We start from the raw sequence: 24,831 nt of genomic DNA on the forward strand, positions 1-24,831 counted from the left end.
AGCTGTCTTCTCCATCTGCATAGGTACTTCCAGACAAATGTGGATTTAATATAAATTACTGACACTGAGTTTGAAACATTCCCCCCGCTCTGCCAGGGAGCCTGGGGCAGGCTCCCTGTCTCTCTGATCATAAGCACCTTTTCGGGGGTAGTTTTCTTGCCAAGAATAAGCAACACTTCCCACAGCCATGTCAACTGTGGTTCGCAAAATAAGATCCATTTTCAGAAAAAGCCAAAATCGATTTGTCCCTGAAATTCAGAATTGTATGTCCAAGGCATCCACACTGCTCTCTGCAGGCCATTTTCTCCTCGCACTAAGCAAAGTGTCACGAAAGCAAAATGGAACCGATCGGCCTTGGGGAGTTCATCTGACACTCGGTTTGAACTCTCACAGAGAAGTTGCCACTACACAACGAGGCATTTCTCTAACAAATACAATTCATGTGAACATGTCTGGGCCACATGCTTAGAAAAGAGAGGGAAGATCTACAAATTTGAGACACAGTCTTACATAAAGATTTTTGCTTGCAACTAGTCATGTCTCCAGATCCATGTGAGTGACATGAGTGAATTTCAGCTTGCAACCCTTCTCCCTAACACACACACACACATATACCAGTCACTCGCACTTAGCTTTTCCCACCTGAAAAAGATTTCTAAACATTTTGAACATCCTACAATGAGTTACTTGTATTATGTTTATCTAGTTCTCTCACCTACTCTGGTTCAAGGGCCAGTAATCTAAGACACGATCATAAGAAAGAAAATAGGCTGGACGTAGAGGAAACCTCACAGATTTGAGGGTCCACCTGTGGATAACAAAAGTCTATCATAACAAATCATATCCGAGTAAAATTGATTTTAAAAGTCAGCACTGTGTTATTCTCTATCAGTGGGCCTAGGAAGGGGACTGACCGACTATATGTAAGTTTGACAGCTCAGCTTCAAGACTGCTTAAGTTTTAAAGTAACCCAGATGTCGCTGCTGAAGATGAACCCACTGTAAAAAGCCTAAAACTGATAGCAGATTCTCTCCCCATTCTGAAATCCCAATGGCAACAAGTGTAATTAATTAAGTCACCGGAACACTATAGAGATGACTGTTTCTCCTCATGAGAGCTGAACTGACTCCACTCACTTTTAAGATGAGGTGTTAAATTTTTGTTATCCTAAGAAACTCATTGAGAATGTCTAATTAGTTGCAGACATACAACATCTAATGCTTCAGCGTTATGAAAACAGCAGGATTTCCGCCACACAGAATTGGGTCGGGCTGCTGGGACCCCAGTCGAATCTTCACGCACAAAGATGTCTCCAGGTACTTTGTTCAGCTCCTGCGTTTCATTTTCCTCTAACGTTCTTTGACTCACCTGAGGGAGAAACTGAAGCCAAGCAAGTTCTAGCCTGTAAAAAGGATTGTGCAAAGAACTTAGCTCCACCAACCCGAACTGCATCCTTCATTTCTGCCACCTTCTTCCCCGCAGCACTGAGAGGTAATTTTCCGTTTCTCCTCCAGGTCTTTATTGCTCCCATGCCCAAACCGTCTTGCATCTGTTACAATAAAATACCTGTGATGTCTTCCAAAGCCAGCAGCTTACTGCCAACAGTCGACCCTCTACTGCACGCAGCCGCGTCTGAGAACTTAAGTCAACGCGCTATAAGGTGAAGTTAAAGGGCGGGGAGGGGGTTCCTTGGAAGGCAGACCCTCCTCTTGCTGATGGAGCCAGCCAGCAGGAGAAAATAAAAACACTTTTGCTAAAGGGGCAGAAACAGCAGCAAAAGGCCAGATTAAAGGTTTGCTCTTCCATCAAGAGCACCATGATGAATCTTGCGATTCGTGCCTTTCAAATGAAGGTCAAGCACAGTGCCTTTGCATTTTCTCTCACTCATTCCCACCCCCGGGATGTGGCACTTTCATTTGTGCTCTGATCTGAGCGGGAATTCTCTATTGTTCACCGAAGGAGCACTTCTTTGTTGGAGGGGGAGGGAGCAGAGCTTGTAAGGATGTTTGAGTTTTCGTTAAAGGGGCAAAATTTGGGGAAATACAAGGCCACTTATCTATCCTTTAAGGAAATAATCTGCAACTGCTGTTTAGCTCCACCATCTGCAGAGTCTCACTGAAATAGTGGCCTTTTCACTGAACTGATTCTCAAGGGCCACCCTGGCCCTTATTTGCCTTTGCCCTACTCTGCTGATTTCCAACTTAGTTTCCATTTTCTAATTTAGGAAGCAAAATAGTGTCGAAATTAGAAAGGCAAAAGAGATGGTCCAAGGGCATCTTGCTTTAAGCCAGCCTGGCAGCCTCCAAACTTCAAAATTATCGAAAATACAAACTATGGGGTGACCCTTCTCTTTCACCAAAGCAGTCACTGTTGGTCGCTCTCAGTGCTGCATTCCTCTGGTGCATGTGAAACACAGTTGGATCCCTTCTTCAGGAGCAGATGATAAAAAGAAAGGCAAATCTAGAGTCCCAGGTCAGTTGCTGTCATGGTCTGACTCACTGTGCAGGGCCCTTGTATCTAAGCCACGACCGTGCACTCACGTCACGCCCTACTGAGGCCACATGCGGAGTGGCAGTATGGCTGCACACCTGGATTTAACAAACCAAGGCCACCTGGGGCAGATGTGTCCGCAGGGACAGTAAAGCCATCAGAAGACCTCTAGTGGGCACCCAGCCTCCTCCTTTGCTAAGCGGAGCAGGTGCATGTCAGTGGAGGAGGTATGATGTTGAAGACAAACCCTGGCCACTGAGGAAGACACAGAGCTCCAGCTGGGACCTCCAGCATGACAGGGATTTTGTGCTACAACCCCGTCCTGCACTGCAGGAAACGTAGAGAAATCATGTTCGGAAGTGAGAGGGCGCATTGCCTATATTAGTTCCTAAGAGGGACACAACTTGTACTTGAACACGAAGCCATGCTAAGGGGTCCCTTGCCAGCCACTGAGATGTGAAATTATCGATCCCCTCTCATGGACGTGGTTGCAAGTTTTGTCTTTGTAACTCAGAATCATAACTTTTTAGTCAACCATTCTTCTCCTCTAGGTTTGCACACTTTTGCACACCTCGAGCTCTGTCTTTTATCCCATTTACCATCAGGAAAAGAACTAAGAGGTCAGATACCAGCCCTGTCAGATGACAAAGGGAGGGGGCGGATGCTTCAGCTTTGAGAATACTTAGCCCTTCCAACATTCTATAAATAAGTTGGCTAATTAAGGGCTGCTCGTGGCTTGTACTCTACTTTAGCTCATGATCAGAAGACTTTGCCTGCCTGATTGTTCCGTCTCTTGAGCCAGCTTGATCAAATGCCTCAGAAGTGAAAAGGTCCCTCTTGCTACTTTGAGATACCAGGTAGTTCTAGGGCTCTGAGATGTACACCACTGACTCATGCAGAGGAAGAGGTTACTCATCCTCCGATCAAGGCCTTCTGGGAACCCAAAGCTGACCTTTCACCCCAGAGCCTGCCCCATTGAGTCTGGCCACACAGCTCCACACCCTTTTGGGCAATCTTGATAAATTCCTTCGCATGATGAGATTCCTAACTGCCCCTCGCTTGGGGAGACCAGGCCTCAGTCTCCTTGGCTTCCGGTTAAGTTTCAGCAGTTATGCAAATCAGGTTTCTGATGGTGTCTGAAATTCCAGGGCATACAGGAATAGCAGGTTGCTTAATCTCTAAATTCAGAGCCAACCCCCTTTCTAAATACAGACGAAGGTGTTGCCTGGCTCACGTGGTAGATTAAAGGACCCACCCATGCCAGCTCTGACAACCTGACTTGGCAAGTGTATTGCCACCATCTTGTTTTCCAGGCTCAGACTCCGACGGGGCACCATACTATTCATATTTTCATCCTTCCTCACTTGTTTTCATCCATCACACTAGGCCCCACCCCCATTCTTCTCTACTGACAGCATCTAATTTCCAAATACAGGAGAATAGACGGCTGACAGGTCCTGGAGAAAAAAAAAAAATTAAACCGGCCATTTTATTTTTCTTCTTAAACGACTATCTTTTTGTGAACACTCTCTTGGGTTTCTGCGATGGACAATGGGCCATCTACAGAAGTCCATATCAGGCCTGCAGTTTTGACACAAGAGCAAAGTCACCCAATTTTCCTCTTGCCTTATTAAAAATGACATTAACAATGAAATACAGTGCTGGGTCGAGGAGAATTACACGTTCAGGGCCAAGGCTGGAGAGCCTACAGTAAGTTTTCTTAGAGAGCAATAAAGAAATGTTGTTCTAAATGAGAGAAAACATGATGGTCGCTTATTACAGAAAACATCTTCTTTTCAAAGTGGCAACACCAAACAACTTAGATTGTAGAAGTCTGGCCAGCATGCAATCTTCAAAAGAGAGAGAAAGAAGTGATTTATTTTTGTGTAAGCCAGCAGACTTTCAGTCCCCATCAGCTTTGTCCAGCAGGAGACACAGTCAGCACGTGGCGGGTCTTACAGGTATCCTCAGCAGCAGCTTCGCCAATGAAGAGAGAGGGCGAAAATCCAACTGCGGACACGTAGTTCATTTCTATGGACCCTGCAGAAAACCTGCAACTTCCCTGCCCCGAATCCGCCCTTTTGCCGTTAACACGGACTGAGAAACTAAAACCAGGTTGCAAAACAACAGCCCATTCAACTGCTGAGGACTTAATGAACTGCATCAACCCATTTGATGGATCATACTGCTCGTGAATGATATTAATCAGAGGTCAGCAAATGTGTTTCTCTAAAGGGTCAGATAGTAAACATTTTAGGCTTTACAGGCCATATCTGGCTTTATCCTGTATTCTTCTCTGTTTCTTCAATGTTTTAAAGTATAAAATACATCCTTAGCTCCTGAGACATACAAAAACAGCCTGGGCATCTTGGACTTGGGCCACAGGCCATAGTTTGCTGACCTCTGACTGCTTCCAGAATGGACTCTGGAAAGGAGACTGTCCCCACCAGCTCAGCTTAATTCACTGCAAACAGCAGCTGGGACAGACGAGTGTGAAAGGTGGGAGACAAAGGGGACCCTCCCAACAGGTGGACGGCAGGTAAGAAAGACTGCGAGTTGGGTGTGGTGGTAGAGGTTTCCCAAAAGACCACAGGAGGGGCTGCTCCCCTTCCCCATACACTGAGCTCTAGCTGAGGAAGCCTGAGAAGTCCTGGAGAGACAGGGAGACTTGTGATAAGGTACAGGCTTGCCTTGACTAAGCACAGGCATCTCCCAACCCTCCAGGCCCGAAATGCAAAGCCACAAGATTTGTCCACCACCGCGGGACAACAGCCAACCAATAAGCAGTAAGCAAAGCAGCTCCCACTTCAGCCTTCTCAGACACACCCCTGTGGCTAACACGGCCTTCTCAAAGGCTCGAATCCAGGAGTGCGGCGTTTCAGCTGGCTTACTGAACTGAAATAAGGTTCTCCACCTAATTCTGACGCTCTCGTCACTCTGACCATACTCAACATTTCCGACCTACCCCGGGTCAACTCGCTTTCCCAACACTCTGACCACTTCATTAAGGGGGATCCATGCCAAGTTATCCAGGCGCGTATCAGAAGCAAGGCCTGGGAATGAATGGTTCAGAGACCCAGGCTTGAGATGGTCTTTAGTCTGTTACGCTTCTCTTACCACAAGCCCCAACAACGGAAAGGGCGCTCAGAGACTCAGCGACAGCCACGGGAAGCACAGACTCATCTTTAAATCATCCTCGTGCGTGGCTACAACCTGTGGCCCTGGCCGTTTGTTTGCTACTTCTGAGTTTGAGGATGTCACTGTGACCATTTCCAACCCTCGACCCCTCATCCCATCCACCCCCTGACAAATATTCAGGATCCACACTTGACTCGCACAGTGCTTTGCAATTCCCTGGCTTAGACGCTGAGCAGAGGCAGCCTACCTTAGCAGGGAAAACATTAGTACGTTCAGGTTCCACTCTGGATCCCAGTCAATTCTGGATATTTCACAGCTGTTATACATCCACCTCCTTTTCTACAAAAGCCAGCAAAAATTAGCAAGCACCTCGTTGGCTCCCAAGTATGAAAGCAAGTACAGCAATTGTCAAGCCTGAAAAAGTCGGTTTCTGGTTGATAATCTTCAAAGCATTTGTTATAAAACAATGTCTGCAGTTCGTTTATCATCTCCCAATTTTGAAGTCGGTTTTAACTTAAACACTGCGTGATTGGGCGTGATTTTTTAAAAAAGCAACCCCCACAATATAACTGTCGTTCGGTCATCAAACTAGTAACAGAAAAACTGCTTGGGCAGCTATCAGCACAGTTTGGGCAAAGTCTGTTTCTTATGTCAGCATTACCTAATCACGTCTCATATACATTTTTGAAAAAATAAACCTTTGGAAGACAAATAAGTTGTGTTCAGAGAGAAACTATGCTTCTCTCCGCCGCTCAGGTCTCCCCTCCTACCTGCTTCACGAGCTGACCAGGTAAGTGTTCCTCTCGGTGCTTCGCAGCCACTTGACTAGGACAGACTCCAAAGTCTGCTGTGGTTCATTTCTCCTCTCCATTCAGTTCTTGAAAGTCCTGGGTTATTAACTATCAACAAAAATGTGAGCCATGCCAGGGTGCGCTCCGACTTCCTGCCAGCTCTCCATGCTACCTAGCTCAGGAGCTGATTGTCTCTCTCTTTCTTTCTCTCTCTCTCTCTCTCCCCTCCTCCCGGCTTCTCCTCATGAGCTCGAGGGCCCCACCCACAGCACTCAGATCATTTTTCATTTATGAGTGCATCCAGCTAAACTGTGTTTGTAAGAGAATGAGCCAACGCTTGCCCTGTGAGCATACTGAAACCATGCTGCTGAAAATGGCTTTAATTTTCTGAGAGTCTGGAGGGGAAGGGAATGGCAGTGGAGAGTCAGATCCTGGCTGAAGTCACCGTGGCTTCCTCCTGCAGGTAACTGCGGTCATCTCTTTCAGCAGCAAAGGATGCACACCTTGGTGATGGAGTCACAGTAGCTTTGTTATACAGACACGCCCAAAGCCCACTGAGGTGAACTGAAGATTTCAGGCATGAGACAACAAAAATATACCAAAATGAGTATTTCACATACGCCAAAAATGTAAAGCAATGGTGATGGGTCAAGAAACACCTGATGACCTAATACTTCACAATGAATTAAATATTTTACTTTGCACTTGTCAAAGGGCCAGGTTTATCAATGCATTCACATGGGAATAAAAACTGAGACTTTAACTAAATCTACAACTTTCTTAATCCGACAACATTCTTATCTTCCATTCCAGATCACTACTAACAAAAACAGAGATTATCAACCAGCCCTTGAGAATACTTACTCCTGCTAGAATGTCAGCAACTACAAAGATGATTTGATTTTATCAGGAAATAGAATTTTTAAAAATAGGCTTCCTAAAACCAACACATATATACTGTGACTTCCACTATGTATACAATGCACCATATTTTGTAGCTGGAGCAAAAGGGATCTTTCATGATCCATTAGTCAGAGACACAAACCCCAAGGCCTTCGAGGTAGGTATGAAATTTTACATGAGCTCTTTAAATGGGAATGTCTTGCTACTAAAATACTCATAGTCCCTGAGGAACAAACGAGTAGCAAATGTCCTCTGCCCATTTGCAGTCATGTCTGGTCATGCTTCCAGAAAACCCGGAAAAACTTTTAGGTTTTAGGATTAACGTTTGTCTTTTTTGATCTATTTATTTATTGTAGGGTTTTGTCCCACATGGATAGGCACCCTAAAAACCCCATATTGTTATAAGCTTGCCCCAATCACCATGGGAAATTCTTCAATCTATGAAACTGTTCTTTATTTTTTCTTATATTAAAAAAGTGATGACTTAGTAGTGTCTGGATTTAAAGTGTCTCTCTCTCTCTCTCTTTTTAATTAGATGGTTAAAATGTCCCTCAAAAGAAAAACGCTATCCATGTCCACACGTGATCCAAATGGGTTCTAGTTATCCGAATACCCTAACACCACATCCTTAAAGAAAAAAAAAAGGCAAGTTTTTTCTTTGCAGTTTCCCATTGGCCAGTGTAACAGACAAGAAAGAAAAGCACGGCGTGAAGTCAGCGGTATATACACAATGTTCCACGGGTGAGGCAGAGAAAGAGCCGATGGGAAGATCAGTGCCTGGTCCCAAATCCACGCCAGAAACCCCCGCCCAAACCTTCCCGCGCCGTCCTGGGGCCTGAAAGCTGATCATGAGGGTGACTCCGGGGATTTACCTTCTCAGTTTAGAAAAGCGGATTTTGAGTTTAAGCTAAGGAAGTCCGTTCCTTAAATTTTTTAAAAGAAGTGGGAGAATGGGCGGGGGTTGGGGCGTTAAAATTTTCATGGCGCGTGACCGAACTAGTTTTGGTCAGAGATAAAATTTGCCTACAAAATATTCTCCCCAGTATTCGTTTGTGACATTTGCCAAAAATCTATGGTGAAACCAGTTATTCCACCTCTCTTTGCTTCATTCTCTCACAAAGGGCGGATAATTTATATCCTATCATTCTGCTTTAAGGGGAATTGCTGCTACATTTACTCATGAAATTAGCCATGCAGTACGTACCAGAACAGAGCAAGCAGCTAAGCCACTGGAAACATCTGACCACCCCAGGTTTCGGGGCAGGTGAGTTTTTGGTCAAACTGCCCATGGTAGTAGGCATCTGGAGCTCTGCTTTCTTCTCACCTGCCTGGGTTCCTGGGCTCAGGAGACTGTGCCCTGCTGCTCTGTGATCTGGGAGGGACCCTAAGGAACACTTAGTTCTACCTCTCATGGTGTGGATGTGAAAAGAGGCCCAGAGAGAGATGAGGAAGCTTGCCACGGTCATGGTACGTTGGTGGAGATACTGAGATTAGAACTTGGATCTTCCTGATTCAAACTCTAGGACAGTGCTAGGTGGACGTGTCGATCTTCATAGCCAAGAACTCCTGACAGGGACTCAGGATGACTCTCCAGCTGTCACGAAGTCTGGCCTAGGGACACACCTAGGACTCTCCCATGAGCACAAGGAAGCCATGGTGTGATCCCGGCAGTCCCCAACAGAGAAAGGGATCACCAGTATCACAAAAGCCAGTGGACACTTCTGGGTTCAAATCCAAAAGAACTGAAAGCGGGGACATGAACAGCTATTTGCAGAACCATGTTCATAGCAGCAATATCCAAAAGGTGGAAGCAACCCCATCTGCCCACTGACTGATGAGTGGATAAACCAAATGCGGTATAGACATGCAATGGAATGTTATTCAGCCTTAAAGAGCAAGGAAATTCTGCACATGCTACAACAGGGACGAACCTTGAAGGCGTTGTTAAATGAAATAATCCAGTCATGAAAAGACAAATATTGCATGATTCCTCTTATATGAGGTACCTAGAGTTGTCAGATTCAGAGACAGGAAGCAGACTGTTGGTTGCTGGGCGGAAGGTGGGGGGCGGTGGGGAGAATGGGTAGTTACTGTTTAATGGGTATAGAGTTTCAGTTTGACAAGATGAAGAATGTACTAGAGATGGATGATGGTGATGGTTGCACAACAATATGAATATACATTGTGCCAGAGAACTGTACATTTAAAAATGGTTAAAATGGTAAATTTTATATTATGTATATTTTAAAAAGCTAATGGAACCTGGATTTTCTTTACTATTTCCCTTTGGCCAGTTCTATGGCTATCGTGCTTCATATTATTAAAATGACAAAGTGACGATTACCACTTGCACAAAATTGATGAATAACTTGAAAACGGCAGGAAACACTAAAGTCCACTTCTCTCTTTTCTCCATCTCCTGGTCCAAAATAACTCCCAGAAAGTCACGAAAGCAAACAAGAGGCTCTGTTTCCACAGCCTGTGATGGCGGATGATAACGCTGATGCTGACGGGGAACACTCTGCAGCTCGTGCAAGCGGGGAGAGCCCTGGCCTGGAAATTTGGAGAAGTGGCTCCCTTCCAGCTTCTGCACCAATGCAGGGAGGTTCACAAACACTCCTGAGAACACTCTGTGCAGCTAGTCTGTTCTTTTCCTTCATAAAGCTCTCTCAGAGTTCACATACCCCTCACCTCACTTGGACAGCGTAGCCTGATGCCGTCATGGTTTTTTTGGTCCTTAATTGCGTACAGAACTGTTTCTTATCTGTTGAATCTGTCCATTTAGACCATACACCCTCGATGGGTAGAGATGTTCTCAGCTCTCTGACCAGATCTCAGTCTCCATCCTCGATTTCCCGCCTCCCTCCCGGCAGGCCAAGGTGAGACCTGGAGGGGCACCAGCATCTCCGCCCCCTCCACCCCCACCCCCACCCCCCACCGCTTATCCCCTCTACATCAATAGCAACACCACGAAGTAAGACTGGCAAACTCCTCCACCTCCACCTCTCTTCAGAGTTTCCACTCCAGACCTTGGACCATCTCCGACCCCGCTCTAGTTGGTGGTCCTCCAGGCATCTCAAACTCAGCATGGCCTAAGATAAAACCTATTACACTCTCCCTCAAACTGGTGCCTCCTCGTGTGTTTCTTCTTTTAATTAATGTCAATGTCCAGTCACTCAAGCACAAATCAGTCACCCTTGACCCCTCTCTTCCCTTCACATTTGGTGGTTAGGTCCTGTCAACTCTCAAATTCTTAAATCACTCCCCTGTCTCCTCCCCTATATTGTCACATTTTAAAGCCTTGATTCCTAACTAGTCTCTCTTCCTCAGGTGTTTACTCCTCCAACCTATCCCATACACAGAGAGAGCTGATGACAGGGATATAACACCTGCTTGAAATGCACTAATAATTTCTCATTGCCCAAAGGATAAAGCTCTTTGTATGGTACCTAAGGCCATTCCCGATCCAGCCCCGATCTTGCATCATGAAACATGCTGGCTACTGCTCTTTTTCATGCAGTATCTATGCTTTCACATACACCAGTGGTTCTCGACTGGGGAAGAGTCCACCCACTGCAGGGAGCAAGAGGGGTTGCTACTGGCACCTAGTGGGTCGAGGCCAGAGATTCTGCTTAATGCCCAACAATGCGCAAGACAGCCCCCTGCAACAAAGAACAAACCATACTGCTTCTTAGAGCATTAGATTACACTGCATTATGACTATGATAGCTGCCCTACTCTAGGGGCTGAAAGCATAAATATTCAGGGCACAGAAAATCAAATGACTGTGAGAAGCAGGTTAGGCAAAAGCAAAAGGGGGTATTAAGGACTGGAGCAGGCAGGCCATTCCTAAAGCATTCAGAGTCAAAAGTCCGAAAGCCCTGAGCTGAATCGCACAGCAAGGGGATAGGTTTGCAGCTTCCACGAGGCTCCTGAGCCTGGGCGGAAGGGCTGGATCAATGTTTATTGAACAGTTCCCTCTTGCATTTCCCTCCAGAGCCCAGCATACGCCTAAGTCCTAGCAAATAAACGGAAAGATAGAACAACGCTCTTCATCTCTGATTCTTAACACAGTTTCACTGTCCTTTTGAATTTCCTTCCCGACAGTTCTTTCTCTGTAATCGTTCTAATAACTTTACTCTAGTTTTTCAAAAAAAGCACTCTACAAAATACCAGTTTGAGAAGATGCTTTCGGAAGAAGGACTCCAAGGCCAAACACGTTTGACAAGTGTTGCCTACTAGCGCTCCCTTTGATGCGTCCAAACCTTATTTTATCAAACAGGTCCCACTCCTGCCTTTTATAATGTAACTTATAAATAGGAAACAACTGCTCTGAGGGCTTTTAGAAACACTCCCAGGCATTCTCCTGGGCCGTCTGATCTGTCCTCCCTTTACAGGGCACTCTTTTGGTCTAAGTTTCCCAATTGTATGCAGAAAGGAGTCAGCTCTTCCGACTCAGTCCCCGACCCTCATGCTGGAACCGTCTGCTCCTTCTCACTATTTCCATCTTCAGAGCTTGCCTCCACCTCGAAATGAATGTGGGCATGTTGAAATTGGCCAGTTTTCTTCAGGAAGGAGCTCTCTCAGATAAAGACGGGAGGCAGGCAGTGAGAGTTACACTGTGATAAGGGAGAGTAACCAAATAGGAAGTGCACACCGGAATGCCCCAGGACCTGGCTCCTGGGCAAGGACACATGTCTCTTAGGGCCATCAGTCACCTCAGGCCATTGTTTTCTGAATCAAGGCCCATTAGTGAGGATTAGGCCAGGCCATTAAACAAAGATAAGAGTGTTTCTTCTGGACGTAGATGGAGAAAAAGACCAACCACTTTTGGGCAAGAAAAATCAAACTTCAGAGGAACAGAAAGTCCTTGAGTTATACTACCAAGTACATATTTGATAGAATTCTTATGGAGAGCTGGACCAAACATGCCCTCACTTCAAAGCTTGGCACCTCCTTATCCCCTAGCTGAGGACAAACTGCTCTGACCCACCGCCAGAGGCCTTAGTTATGACATAAGCACTCAGCCCCCACATTCTAGTTTGGCTTGTCAGTCCAATCAATCCTTTGAATCAGGGATAGTTTCTGTCTTCATAGAAATGAAGACATTTTTGGTTTTGGAAACTAAACCCAGCCGATCACAACTTGAACTCATTCCCAGGAATCCTGACACAGACCAGGCCCTAAGGTTTGGTGGTAACATACTGAGCTAGACCAAGGGGACAACTGGTTGCCTTAGCCAGTGTCACCAGCAACTTGTAGCTGGAGACTTCTCTCTAATGCCTCTAAAAGCCCTAGGATCTCTAAGAAACAATTTTTGTGAGCATCCCGGCAGCTTATTCCCCAAAGCTTCAGTATGTGGTCTAGTTGGTGTTATTAGCCACTTCTTAAGAACAGAAACAGACAAGTAAGTAATGAGTGTCTCTTCTAAGCACACATGCTATGCAGACTTGCTGGGCAGATGAGACCCCATCCACATGAAAAGATTCCCACCACTGCAGGGCAACGTGTGCTAAATGGGAAGCGATGGATAAAGGCAGTAGGGCTCCGGGATACCCGCAGGGAGGCGTCACCATGGGCTGATAATCAGGAGCGACTTTCCAGAGGAAGTAGTCTTAAGTAAAGCCTTAAAGGCCGCTCCTAGGTTTTGACGTTTCCCACAATTCCATGCTTCTCCCCCTTGTAGATGAAAGTGAGTTACTCCTTATATGGTTGCTGCACCTGGAGACAACTACGTCTAGCCCAACTCACCTGACTTGGCACCACCATAGTAAGCAGAACATGCCAAACGGCAGGCTTGTTAACAGGCATTCTGGAAAGAACTGCTATCGGCCAGGCTTGGGATCAGATTGTTGCTCATACTACTAGGAGAATATGAACTGAACAAGTGTGACAAATGCCACCGTCACAATGCCACTAAGATGTCACACAAGGAAATAAAAACTCAGGGCAGGATTTGGGATCTCCAACCCTTTATATTTTACTTTGCTACACTGACATTGTCAAATATTGAAAGTGTTGCCATTCATTTGGTTTCCAGAAACGGATGGCCACGTGGATGTTTAATTATCTCATAATGACCCCACTGAGTGAGGTGCATCCCAAATACACCTAGATTGTAGAGACACGTACCAGAAGGCTGAGAAGCAGGAGGCACGTGTTTTGGGTGTGGTTCCCGTGCAGCAGGAGAATAAGCTTAAATTTCAACTCTTGCCAAGGTGCTAAGTGATCAAGGGGAGCCGATGATGCTATTCTGCTTTGGTCACCTGAACACTCAATGGAGTGTGCACACTCAGTGCACGCTCCGCACCACATGACTGGGCTGCAAGTGCATTTCAGAAGGGCTGGTGAAAACTTGTGTCAACTGAAAATATGGGTTTGTTTGTTTTTTTCAAAGCAGTTTCCGTGACTAGCCAACTCCTTCCCGCCCTGTCTCTTTCTGCATTTTTGTAAGCTTAACGGTGTCAACGGAATTCCCTGTGGTGCTCAGAGTTTAAATAAGGTTTACTGCACCCAGTCTGTAATTTCCAGCTCTCAAAATAATTCCTCTTAAAAAAAAAAAAAATACAGTCCCCCAAGCTTACCAAGTCTACAATGTGATTAAAAATTACTAGCCTTTCTTAAGTAGAGAAGAGTAGAGTGAAGCCCTTGGAGGAAAAAAAATCTATCAAAACCCACAATATGTCTAATGACACATCTAGGCTCAGCTATACTTTCAAGGCATTTCTCATCTCCACCAGGAAGGACCTTCTCTTGGAATCACATATGGTGTCGTGGGGGTAGGGCCTTGTCCTACAAAACCCTGGCTTTCAGAAGCATTGGTGAGGAAGCTGGGTCACGTATGGAAATTTCTTTCTATAAGCTTCTAAACAATCAGTTATTTGTTTCCTCCCTTTTTTTCCCACAAGAAGAATTTCTCTAAATAATTGGAGGAGATTTCCCATGGGAAGCAGGCCGTGGTGACTTCCAGGTCTTAAACTTATCTAAAACAGTTTAAAAACAAAAGACACAAACAAGAATGTGCCTGGCTAGCCTGTAACAATGCAAGTTCTGGCAGTAAGAACAGCAGCCAAAGCATGAAACTTCCAGTTCCTCAGAGGAGAGTGGGCATGAGAGTCAAACCTCTCTGGTTTGTACTCAACCAACTAAGGATGTGTGGTCCTCCCGGCACTGACCAATTAAAGTTTAATTTTTAAGACCTATGGGGAAAAAAAAAAAAGTTTGCACAGGGGCTTCATAATTTAAGTAGTAAGGATAACATCGGATTCCAGAAGAAAATAAACTGGGTTCAAAAGCTTCAAAAATTACTCTAGCTACAACCTTTTGTGCATAGTGAATGCGCAGATATCAGAGGGCCCGCAGAGGGCTGGGTGTTTCACAGAGCACTGCAGGTTGATGGCAAAGAGTATGAAATCTTAAGACCGTTTAAGTAACTTCTCTAAATAACAGGTAGGGGTGAGTTGACATTCAAATTCCAACTAAATTAGGTCTGCCTGTTTGCAAATCTTATGTCCTTTCTGCTCTGGCACTAGACTCTTAATGTGTCCCATTTGTCACAGAGGGTCTGAGTCCTCTATGAAACCTCGGGGCGAGGAGGAGGCGGAGGGCGGGGGGCAGCATATTTTGTGAAAAGAGAGTGAGCTTCAGTTAGGCAACCTTGGATTAAACTCACCATTCCCTGCCTACTAGCCAGGCGAATAACACACAAACATCTCTATGACTCGGCTTCCTCATCTGAAAAAGTGCCATGCATTTAGAGTTATTGCTAAAATAGATGATAATGTTTTAGATCATCCCCGTGCTGGCCATCTACTGGGCATTCAAAAGGTCGCGGTAACAGTGACCCTTGCATAAAACCTACTCTCTCCACCCCCATTTCTTCACATTTAAGTTTCTTCTCTGCTGCTTTGCCTTATTTAGATCACTAACCGAATTATACATGGCTGGTCCTGGTTCCCAAAGCCCCTGGCTTAATTGAAAGTGACAAAGGGGAAAGTGGAAGAGGAAAGCTAAGTGTTCAGTGAAGGGCAGTGTTAAAAGACCCAGAAGCCAGCTCTGCGTGTCCCCCACAGAGCTGCCAGCTCCAATCAGGCCGCCAGTTACTTGAAAAGAGGAGGAAAGAGGGATCCACATGCCACCCAGGGTTCTCCCTGAAAAGCCACACGGAACACCCTCACGGAGTTCCACTGAAAAATATCTTGGCCATCTTTCTGGGTAACCGCTGTGTCCTCAACAAGATCAGGCCTTCCACCTGAGAGCGTCCTTCTCAGGAGTGCCAAGAGCTTCATCTGTTTCATTTTCCAAATCATTTCCTGTCTAGTTAGGGACGACCTGGTTCTTTTCTTTTTTTTTTTAATTGATGAAGAAATGGGGGGGAAAAAAAAGAAGTGTAATGACTAAGGCTATTCTAAGAAATCAAAGGAGAAGCCTGAACTAGCATTATCAGCTATGCTATTTAAAGTGAAGGCTTATCTCTGAGAGACCCTCAAAGTCCAGGAGAACCTATGATGACTTCCTTTGTTCTTGCCAGAGGCTCCCTATAATATACCTTGGCGGAGAATTCTGAAATTCCCAGGATGATGCCCAGGAATGATTTCCAGGCGGTTCTTTCTCTGACTTAACTTCTAAATCCTAGGAGCTCTGTATACTCACCTCGGCTGGTTGCATGTTATGTGTGGGGGTTGACATTTGCAGCTGAATGTGCCATTAACTTTTTACGCAGCTCAGCACCTCCTCCCCTCAAGACGCTCCCTTCAGCCTCGTGGGCATCTCGTCTCTGAGCTCTTGGGAAATCCTTCCAGAATTTTTTTCTTTCTATACATCCTCCGGTGGAAATGGACCCTATTTTTATTTCCTTCCTAGCTCTCCTTGGCCGCAGGTTTATGATATTCTCTACCTAGCAGCTGTCAAATTCCATAAACGTCCCAATCCTGTGGCTCTCAGAGCCTCTCTGGATCACATGCAAACTCGTGCCCGTGGCCACCAAGCCCTTCAACTGGCTCTCCTCATCTTTCTCTGCATACCACCGGTTCTCTCCGTCCTTCACGGTAGGCTGCCATGCCCTCACCCTCGCTCACGTGTCTCTCTTCATCAGTCTTTTCCTCCCATGCCAGCCACATCCTTTCCATGTGTGTCGACAGTGCTACTGAGTTTATAAACAGTTACACACAGACTGCACCTCCCATGGGGACAATCAGCACAAGGACCCTTAATAAATACTAATTAATATAGATAGGAGGTGCACACCTCTGTCCTATTTCACCCTCGAGTAAACTGCCCCATCAATCCTGGGGCTCCTTCCCTCCCCCAGCATCTGGATTCAAGTTTTATCTCTAGTCAAGAGAAATGCTCTTGCCCAGGGACGGCCAGGCACAAGGTCTCCGAAGAGGTGAAATCAGTGAACACCCAGGGATCCTTGAAGAAAACAACTGAACACGTGCAGGTCACAGCCTTGCAAAAGTGACACTCAAATCAGAGCAAGCCCAGTCTAAAAATAGATGGACACGAATTAGGACATCAGAATGTATCAGAAGGCACAAGAACGCCACACCTAGCTCACATGGTTCGCTTGCTGGACTGGGACAGCCGGTGGCCCGGGTTTGAGGCAACACTCGTTTACCTCTTGCTCAAAGGCACTCAGAGACCGAAGTGGGAGTGGAAATCGGCCTCTGTACTTAACTGAGGGCACACAAAGGCACTCTCTCGTCCCACACAACTGCAGCTGGAGTGGACAAGCCAACCCTTGGCTACAGCCGACAGTCTCGGAATGACACCAGGGAGATGTGCCTGCTCCAGGCAGGGCGGCCACAGTTGCCAACATGGGCACCAATGTTCTCGAATGGACCAATTATGAAGGCTTTTTAAAAAAAAATTTCTTAAACATGGTATTCTGCATCTATAAAATGTCCAGGAAAAAAAAAATAAATTCCAGCATAAAAAACTCAGCTGTTGGCCTTCCAAGGATTCGGTCTAGATTTCATGAGCCATTTGCGGGCAACAGGAGCACATACGGGCGCCATACCCTCTCTTTCCGAAGGCTCTGCGAACACATGCCCATCGAGACGCCTGCGGCCCCTGCCAGATCAACCCCCAACAAATTCTCCTTAACAACAAGAGGCTCTAAATCAAGGGATTCTGAACAAAGCGCTGGTCTGAAGGTGCCCCGCGCAGAGGAAAATTTCCCTGATGACGAGTGGAAACGGGACTGTGCTCAGAGAGAGGCCAAGTGCTCATTAACCTGTCTGCATACTGCTGGTGCTTTCATCTGTTTTTCAAAAACATGTCTGAGAAGAATAATGTTTGTTTTGACCTAGGATAAGTGTTGAAACAAAAAAAAAATTAAAAATCAATTCACACACACACGACAGGCACATGAGACCTCCATTTCCCTCACATCGACCTCCAGGCTTTGAAACTCTCCGGCCTGTACACAGATCAAACGTGCGCTCACGAGCCTTCGGGGGGTCTCAGTCGAACCCAGGGAGAGAGCAGGGCTTGTGCGGAGAGGTCACCTGCCTCCAGGCCGCGATGTGTGGATACAGGACAAAGACGACGATGGTTCTTTTGGCTAAGCGCTCAGAGCAGAGCGGCAGGAATACAGGAGACCCCCAGCTTCAGCTTTCGGGGCCTCTTCAGGCAACGCCACCCAGCACAGAAGGTCTGTGGCTGGTTAAGTGGGGAGTACAAACAAAATCCGGGGGAGGCTGCAAGGTTGGAACTGATCTAGAAAGGGCCACAGATGCACAGGATCACCGTTTCCTATGCGTGGACTTGACAGCTGCCATCCCAGAAAATTCGGTGGTTTCAAGTGAGAGAGATTTTCCCAACTAGAGCGTAGGGAACAGGAGAGTAGGTGCCATGTTTCCCCAATATTTCTTTGCATTACTGTACAGTTCTGAAAACATTCAACGTGCCTTCTAGTTGAGAAAGGTGTCCTGTGAAGCCCCTCCTAGGCCTTTCAAAAGAAATAGGAATTTATATCCGAAATTTTGCCTCTCCCAACAAGTAGGCACATTTTCACCACTTACGTATATCTCGGTGTCCTACATTTTGCTGAACTCAACCTCTGCATATGCTAATCCCCACCAGGCTGACTGTAAATATTTCATGCCACTCCCATTTCCCTTACAAGCACATGTCAGAATTACTGAAGTTGCAAGACCGAATTCAGGTCTGCTTCAGCGGCTTTCTATGTCAATTCTGTGTCAGGTGGCACTGTACATAGCGTCGCTTTAGTTCCAGCTGAGCTTCAGCTAGAACAAAATCAACCTTCCTCCTTTGAATTATTGCCTCAGTTTCTTCCTCTAAGAAAATGGGATTAGCAATGGCACAAGCTTTCACCGGGCTATTCTCATGCGTCTGTCTGCTGAAAATCTCCGTTGTCTCCTGACACGTGTCCCCGGACACATGTCCCATCCACTTAGAAAATTTTCCTTTCCAAAATGAGATCCTTGTGTCAGGAACAGAATCTTTAGCATGAATCACTGGGAATGGCGACGCAGTGAATTTCTGTCATTAGTGATTTTTAATTTACAAAATTCCAAGTTTTTAAAGTTGTGGAGCTGCATGCGCATGTGCCACTTGAACCAAGAATTTTCCTAGCTTTTCAGTTCTGGGATCATGTGGCCTTGGGGAAGTTCACCGAGGCACTTTGTGGTTGGGTTGGTGCCACTGAAGAGTTACAGACATTGACGTTTGTGTCACTGAGGTGCAGGGAGTGACATCTGGCTCCAGCTTTCAGCAGTAGAGAGAGAGGCTGTGGGTGGGGAGAGGGGAAGGAGAAGGACCCAATTAAAATGCAAATGATTCTTCCGCTTGTTGCTGCTAAACGAACTCTGAAGGAAAATTAATACACATGGTGCAAGTCCCTGGCTAAATCAAGACTTCACGATGATCAGAAAAATGCAAACTAAGGTCCTTGGCGACTTTATCAGTAACACTGTGTATGCTCCAACCCTCAGTCACAGTGAACAGGGAGTTAGAGAATCGAGTATAGTTTTCTTTCCCCAGTCATCCTGAGTTAAGACTTAGATCTGCTTATTCACCTGATGATGTACACTACCCCAGTAATTACCGAACTAAGAAAGACAGAAACCCACACTGGTAGCAAGAGTTGTGGGGTGAATGGCCCCACACAATGGGATTATGGCTTTTTAAAAAGACGAGAGGTTAAAAATTTTAAATTGTGTGCCAGACACTGTGTCCAGAATAAACACTTAATTCTTACAGTAATTCTTAAGGTCTTTGTGTTTGTACCTTTCCCAGTTTTACAGACTAGGTAACTAGTCAGAGTTATGAATTACACTTGCCTGAGGTCGTCCAAGTTGACAAGCAGATCATCAGCTAATTCCTGGGTTTCTATTCCTTTCACTTCTATACTATTCCTTGAGTCTCTATTATTTTTGGACCTTGAGCCTTCGCGTGATGCTTTTCTTAAAAGCAATTGAAAACCTGCAGCCTAAAAGAAGTACACAGTGTCTTTCTTATACAAAAGAAAGATGCTGACCCTCTTCTCACAAGTTACGTTTCTTATCATCGAGTTCAGGATGTGGGACCTGGCACTGAGTTAAGAAGCGGGGATGGAAGCCTCTGCTGCTCAGGGGAGCACCCTACCACGTGATGATCTCCAGTGAGTACACCCGGCTCCAGACGAAAGGATTCTGCTGTGAGAACGTAACTTGGGAAAACACCGTCAAGCTGGATGAAAGCCTCCGGAGCAAGTTTCCTTTCTAAAGGTGACTAGTTTTTCCCAGGTAGACCCTCAGGGAAGGCCACTGTGGCTGTACTGACTGCAGAGCAAGGTTAACCGGTCCCAGCACCCCGAGGAACATGGAAGTATCGCTCTAGCCACCAAGGTACTAGCTGCTGAGGACAAAGACCACCCATCTGGTCCTCATGTGGTGCAGCCAAGGTTGGGGCTAGAACCAGGGCAAGTTAAGTGTGGTGGACACTGTATATTGCTTCATCAACTCTCATTTAGTGGAAAATCGGGAAAACATGTCTCCTATTCCCTTGCAGACAGAGTGCAGACACAGGAGCCTGTTTTCACCAACCAGACCTGGACGCAGAAGTGGGCAGAGCTCGCCCGCTGAGACCCAGCCTGGGGTGAGTGCTGTGGAAGAGGGGTACAGTTCCGGAGTTTTCTCCCCTAAAGTCCCGGGCCCGAGCGGCGAGCCAAGGCAGCGTGGTTTTCCTGCTAGAACAGTCCCCCCATGTGGTCTGGCTCTTTTCCTGGCTCCACAACATGCAGCAAGCCTGACGCCTGGTCCCGCCCAGAAATTCCGTGAACCATCTAACATCCTTTAATACATCCCTTTCTGCTTAAAGTAGCTTCAGGAATTTCTGTTGTTTGCAGCCAAAAGCTCTGCTGGGCTCAGCAAAGGAGAAAGTGGAGAAATGAGAGGAAGCTGGAAGGGCAGGGAAAGCTGGCAGTGCCCACGTGTGCTAAGTCAGGGGCTCCTACGCCCAGTGCTGTGTCCCCAGAGAGACTATGTGGGGTCCCCCACAGCGCACAGGCTTTAGTTGACTGGACATAGGTTGAAATCCCTACCCCACCGCCCAGTCTTTGTCTTGTGCTAGACAAGTTTCTCGTACTCTCTGCGCCTGAGTTTACTCATCTACAAAATGGGAACAATGCTCTCTACCTTACAGGATTGTAGAGGGAATAAATAAAGCTAGATGTATGTCACCAGCCCAGTACAGCGCCCAATGACCATCAGGCGTTTCCGACTTCACCAGCCGATTTGGCTTACATGTATATACACAGAAACATGCCACATACGTTAAAATATATTTGCCCTAAAATTATCCTCACAAGGGGACACTGTCTTATATTTGAGTCTATAAAGTATGTTATGAACCATTCTTTCCAACTACTTTAATTTCAGTGGCAAAATACTATTTAGAGAAGATACAACTGTCTAAGACTCAATCGATGCCAATTTTAGATGCTTACGGAAGTCATAATTGGTTTAAAATAGAGAGGAAAAATAAATTTAATGGTAAATTTAACAATGACTCCTCAGGGAAATGACCTAAGTGCCGGAGTCCCTTGCAGCAGAATAGCATGGGGGTTAAAAGCATGAACTCTGGTGCTCTGGAGCCAAGTCTGACCCCTGGCTCTACCTTACATGAGCTGTGTGACTTTGAGCAAGTTACCTGAATGCTCTGGATCTCAGCTTCCTCAGTAAAATCAGATAACTGAGGTATTGTTCTCACCAGGTTGCTCTGAAGAGTGAATGAATGAATACATGTGAACCACCTATGACCGTGTTTGGCACATAGTAAATGCATACATGAGTTATTCTCAATTATAGGATAAAGGGGTGGGAGAATTATGCCAGGGTTATGTGACTGGATCCTTGTTGTCTCAGATAAAAGATCCAGTGACAGTATTATATGTGGGTATAAAAATGGCTGTCTCTCAAATGATGAAGATGGAAACGAAGGTGGTAAACCCTGCAAAATTGACTTAGGTGGTATAAAATGTGGTGCTGAATTTGAATAAATTTGCTTTATAAACTATAGAAGTGGGGAAAGGAATATTCAAAATTAATAAATCATTTAATTTTTAAATGAGATTTTAAATGTATGTAAATTAAATAACAGATTTAGAGACAGACATAACTATTTCACGTATATTGCTGTATTATTTTTACACTGAAATGTGTCCTATTAGTATATGAAATATACTATTTCATATGTTTATTTATGTTGGCCAAAAACCATGTTGTAGACGATTTTGCTTATGTATGGAGCTCCTATTCACTATGTACGTAAATGAAAATATTCTTCTTTCTAATTGGCATAGAAAATATAAACTGCTATCAAGAAGCATCTTAAAACCTATGTCCCTGCTCCCTTAAATTTGTGCTCTTATGACCCCATTCCTGCTTTTTGCTTAGATTTCAAACAGAAATAAGCAGCATCAAACCAAAATAGAATGGAAGGAAAAGTAGAATATCTTCACGTGTCTTAAATATAGGCAATCACCAAAATGGATGAGACTGTTACCCAATTGTATTCACCTGACACCCTCATTATGCCTTCATTTTCTTGGGAGTGGGGTAGGGATAATAAAATCCAACTAAAACAAGATTTTCTACATTCATAACGCATGAAACACAGAAAGCATACTTCACAGGCTCTTCTCTCATCACTACTTCACTAGAAATAGAGGATGAATTCACCTAGATATTCCATACCATGTAGTTTTAGTGGTTCTCTGTAAGGCAACGCACAATAACTTTGGCGCACAATAACTTTGCCTTAGGCTTGTCAGCTGGAGCATTTATAACGTTTATGATATATGAAGGGTAGGGAGCGAGACCACTTAAAACGCTGAGAGATTATAACTAAACTGTCAACAAAGACAGTTCTATTCTAACAAAATAAATCCCTTTATGTTGACCTTTTTCTCAGTTCTGTTCGTGATTTCAAACTCATGCTAAACAAGCATTCTACCCAGAATTAGATAGTTTGTACAGGTCTCAAAGTTTATACATAACATTACATATAATTCTTATTGGATATCAGATTATTCAAATGTGGAAAAGTCCAAGCGTTCTGTTCAAGATACTGTAGGCAGCTTCTTAATTAATAGATTTCTAAAATCATTGATAAAACCAAACTAAGTAGATATCAGTATGGTGTATTTTACTTGTGTAGAATTTTAGTTAAAATTACTTCAATTGCACATTTAGCAACATATCCTTAAAAACCAAGCAGACTCACTGATGTTAGCCCAAGAATTGGGGCCATGTGTTCCAGGCTCTGAATGGGTTGTTCTAAGCCTTTCAAGTCATCCGAAACGTAATGAGTCAGTGCTGCCAAAAATCAGCCTCATCAGAAGGCACCCAGTATTTGAATAAAGCTGCTTTTATTCTGGGAAGCTCTCAGCAGGGAGGTATAACTCTGTCTTCAGATGACACATCTCTGACCCAGGAGAAGAATATGTAGAAAGCTAGCATGAGGTTATACTTAATGGTGTTTAACTAGGGGTCAGCTGGGTTGGAAAATGCAAACATCTTTCTGCGACAGACTGAACTCAACTCCAAAGGGGTAAAACACATGCCAAAAGCACGGAGGAATATTCCACCACCTGGCTTAGTTAGAAGAGGAAGAAAAGCAACCTCAGCATCCTTGGGTTTTAGGTAGAGAAGGTGAGAGATTATTAAGCCAAAGATTTGGTTTGCATTCCTTCATCATTTCAGATAGGAGAGTCAACAGCCAGCATTGCCTACCATGTACATGAGTGAAGATCAACGATGTCCAGTAAGAATACAATATGAACTACATATGTAATTTTAAATTTTCTATTATCTACATTTAAAAAATTAAAAAGAAACAAGTGATATTTAAAAAAATTAAAAAGGAGAAAAGGACACGGATCTGACTTAATTCCTTAGGTAAAAATAGGCTCACTTGTATAATTTTATAGGCTAATTTAAAATATAAGCAGCAATATTTAGTATGTGTTGCTCTTTTTCTGGTACTTAATCTTAACCTCAGCTTTACTCAGTATAATTCAATGTAACTGTGCCCAGAATTCTTTACCTGTACCCTTTCTAATACCATTCACCACCTACTACCTTGAGTTAAACTCCAGGCTCATATCCCACACCTCAGCTACAAGGGGATGATAATGACAGTATTTATTGTGTTTTTCAGGCAACACACTGGCATGTTTACAAATATTGGTTCATTTAAAAAGTTCTAGGAAGAGAGATCTGTTATATTTCCTTGACGTCAGCCATGACCAGCCTTGCCCATAGTAAACACTCAGTAAATGTTTGGTAACTGAATTATTGTTGATTAAAAAAAACTTTTCCTTGATTTTTAACATTTGTGGCTGATTTTATTAAGTTAACCTTCACCAATTTGTAATCTGTAGAAAGATGTAGTAATTTCTTATTAATAACTAAGCTTATAAGAAATGATGTAACTCAATGTTGAATAAATATCTCACGAGAAAAGACTTACTGGTTATTATTTTGTTGCACTTTGCTGATTTGCTTTTATGTGTATTTTAGCTCATTAAAACGGATACACTTGAAATAAACACATCCCTTTGAAATACTCAAAAACGTGCATTTTTCACTAATTTGAAATAACTTTTTCTTTCCCCGGTTATTTTTTTCACCTCTAACTTACATAATAATGTTTAATTTTTATTTTTGAATTCTAAGAGTTCTTGTATTCCGAACTTACGTCCCATTATCAGATATATAACTTGCAAATATTTTCTCCCATCCTTTTTAATAAATGGTGCTGGAACAACTGGAGAGTCACCTGAAAAGGAATGAAGTTGGACCCTCAACACACCATACACAAAAATTAACACCAAATGGATCACAGACCCAAATAGAAGAGTTAAAACTATAAAACCCAAAAAACTAACAACTCAGTAATAAGCAGACAACCCAACTGAAAAATGGGCTAAGGCTCTGAACAAATGGTTCTCTAAAGAAGATACACAAAGGGACAAGAAGCACATGAAAAGATGCTCAAC

General features: G+C 44.5%; 1 protein-coding gene across 6 annotated transcripts in view; it reads right to left on the bottom strand.

The window, feature by feature from the left end:
* The window catches only part of PDZD2 (PDZ domain containing 2), a 202,654-nt gene that overhangs the window by 110,334 nt on the left and 67,489 nt on the right, over nt 1–24,831 (bottom strand). Inside the window, exon 1 of one of the 6 annotated variants that reach the window (XM_039842726.1) lies at nt 6,399–9,415. The exons of the other annotated variants lie outside the window; for them this stretch is intronic. The gene's annotated coding sequence lies outside the window, so the exon portion shown is untranslated. Of the gene's footprint in view, nt 1–6,398; nt 9,416–24,831 lie in introns of those variants that run through there. 6 annotated transcript variants of the gene reach the window in all.

The sequence above is a fragment of the Pteropus medius genome, unplaced genomic scaffold (assembly GCF_902729225.1).
Source record: "Pteropus medius unplaced genomic scaffold, Ma_sr-lr_union100, whole genome shotgun sequence".
Lineage (NCBI taxonomy): Eukaryota > Metazoa > Chordata > Mammalia > Chiroptera > Pteropodidae > Pteropus > Pteropus medius.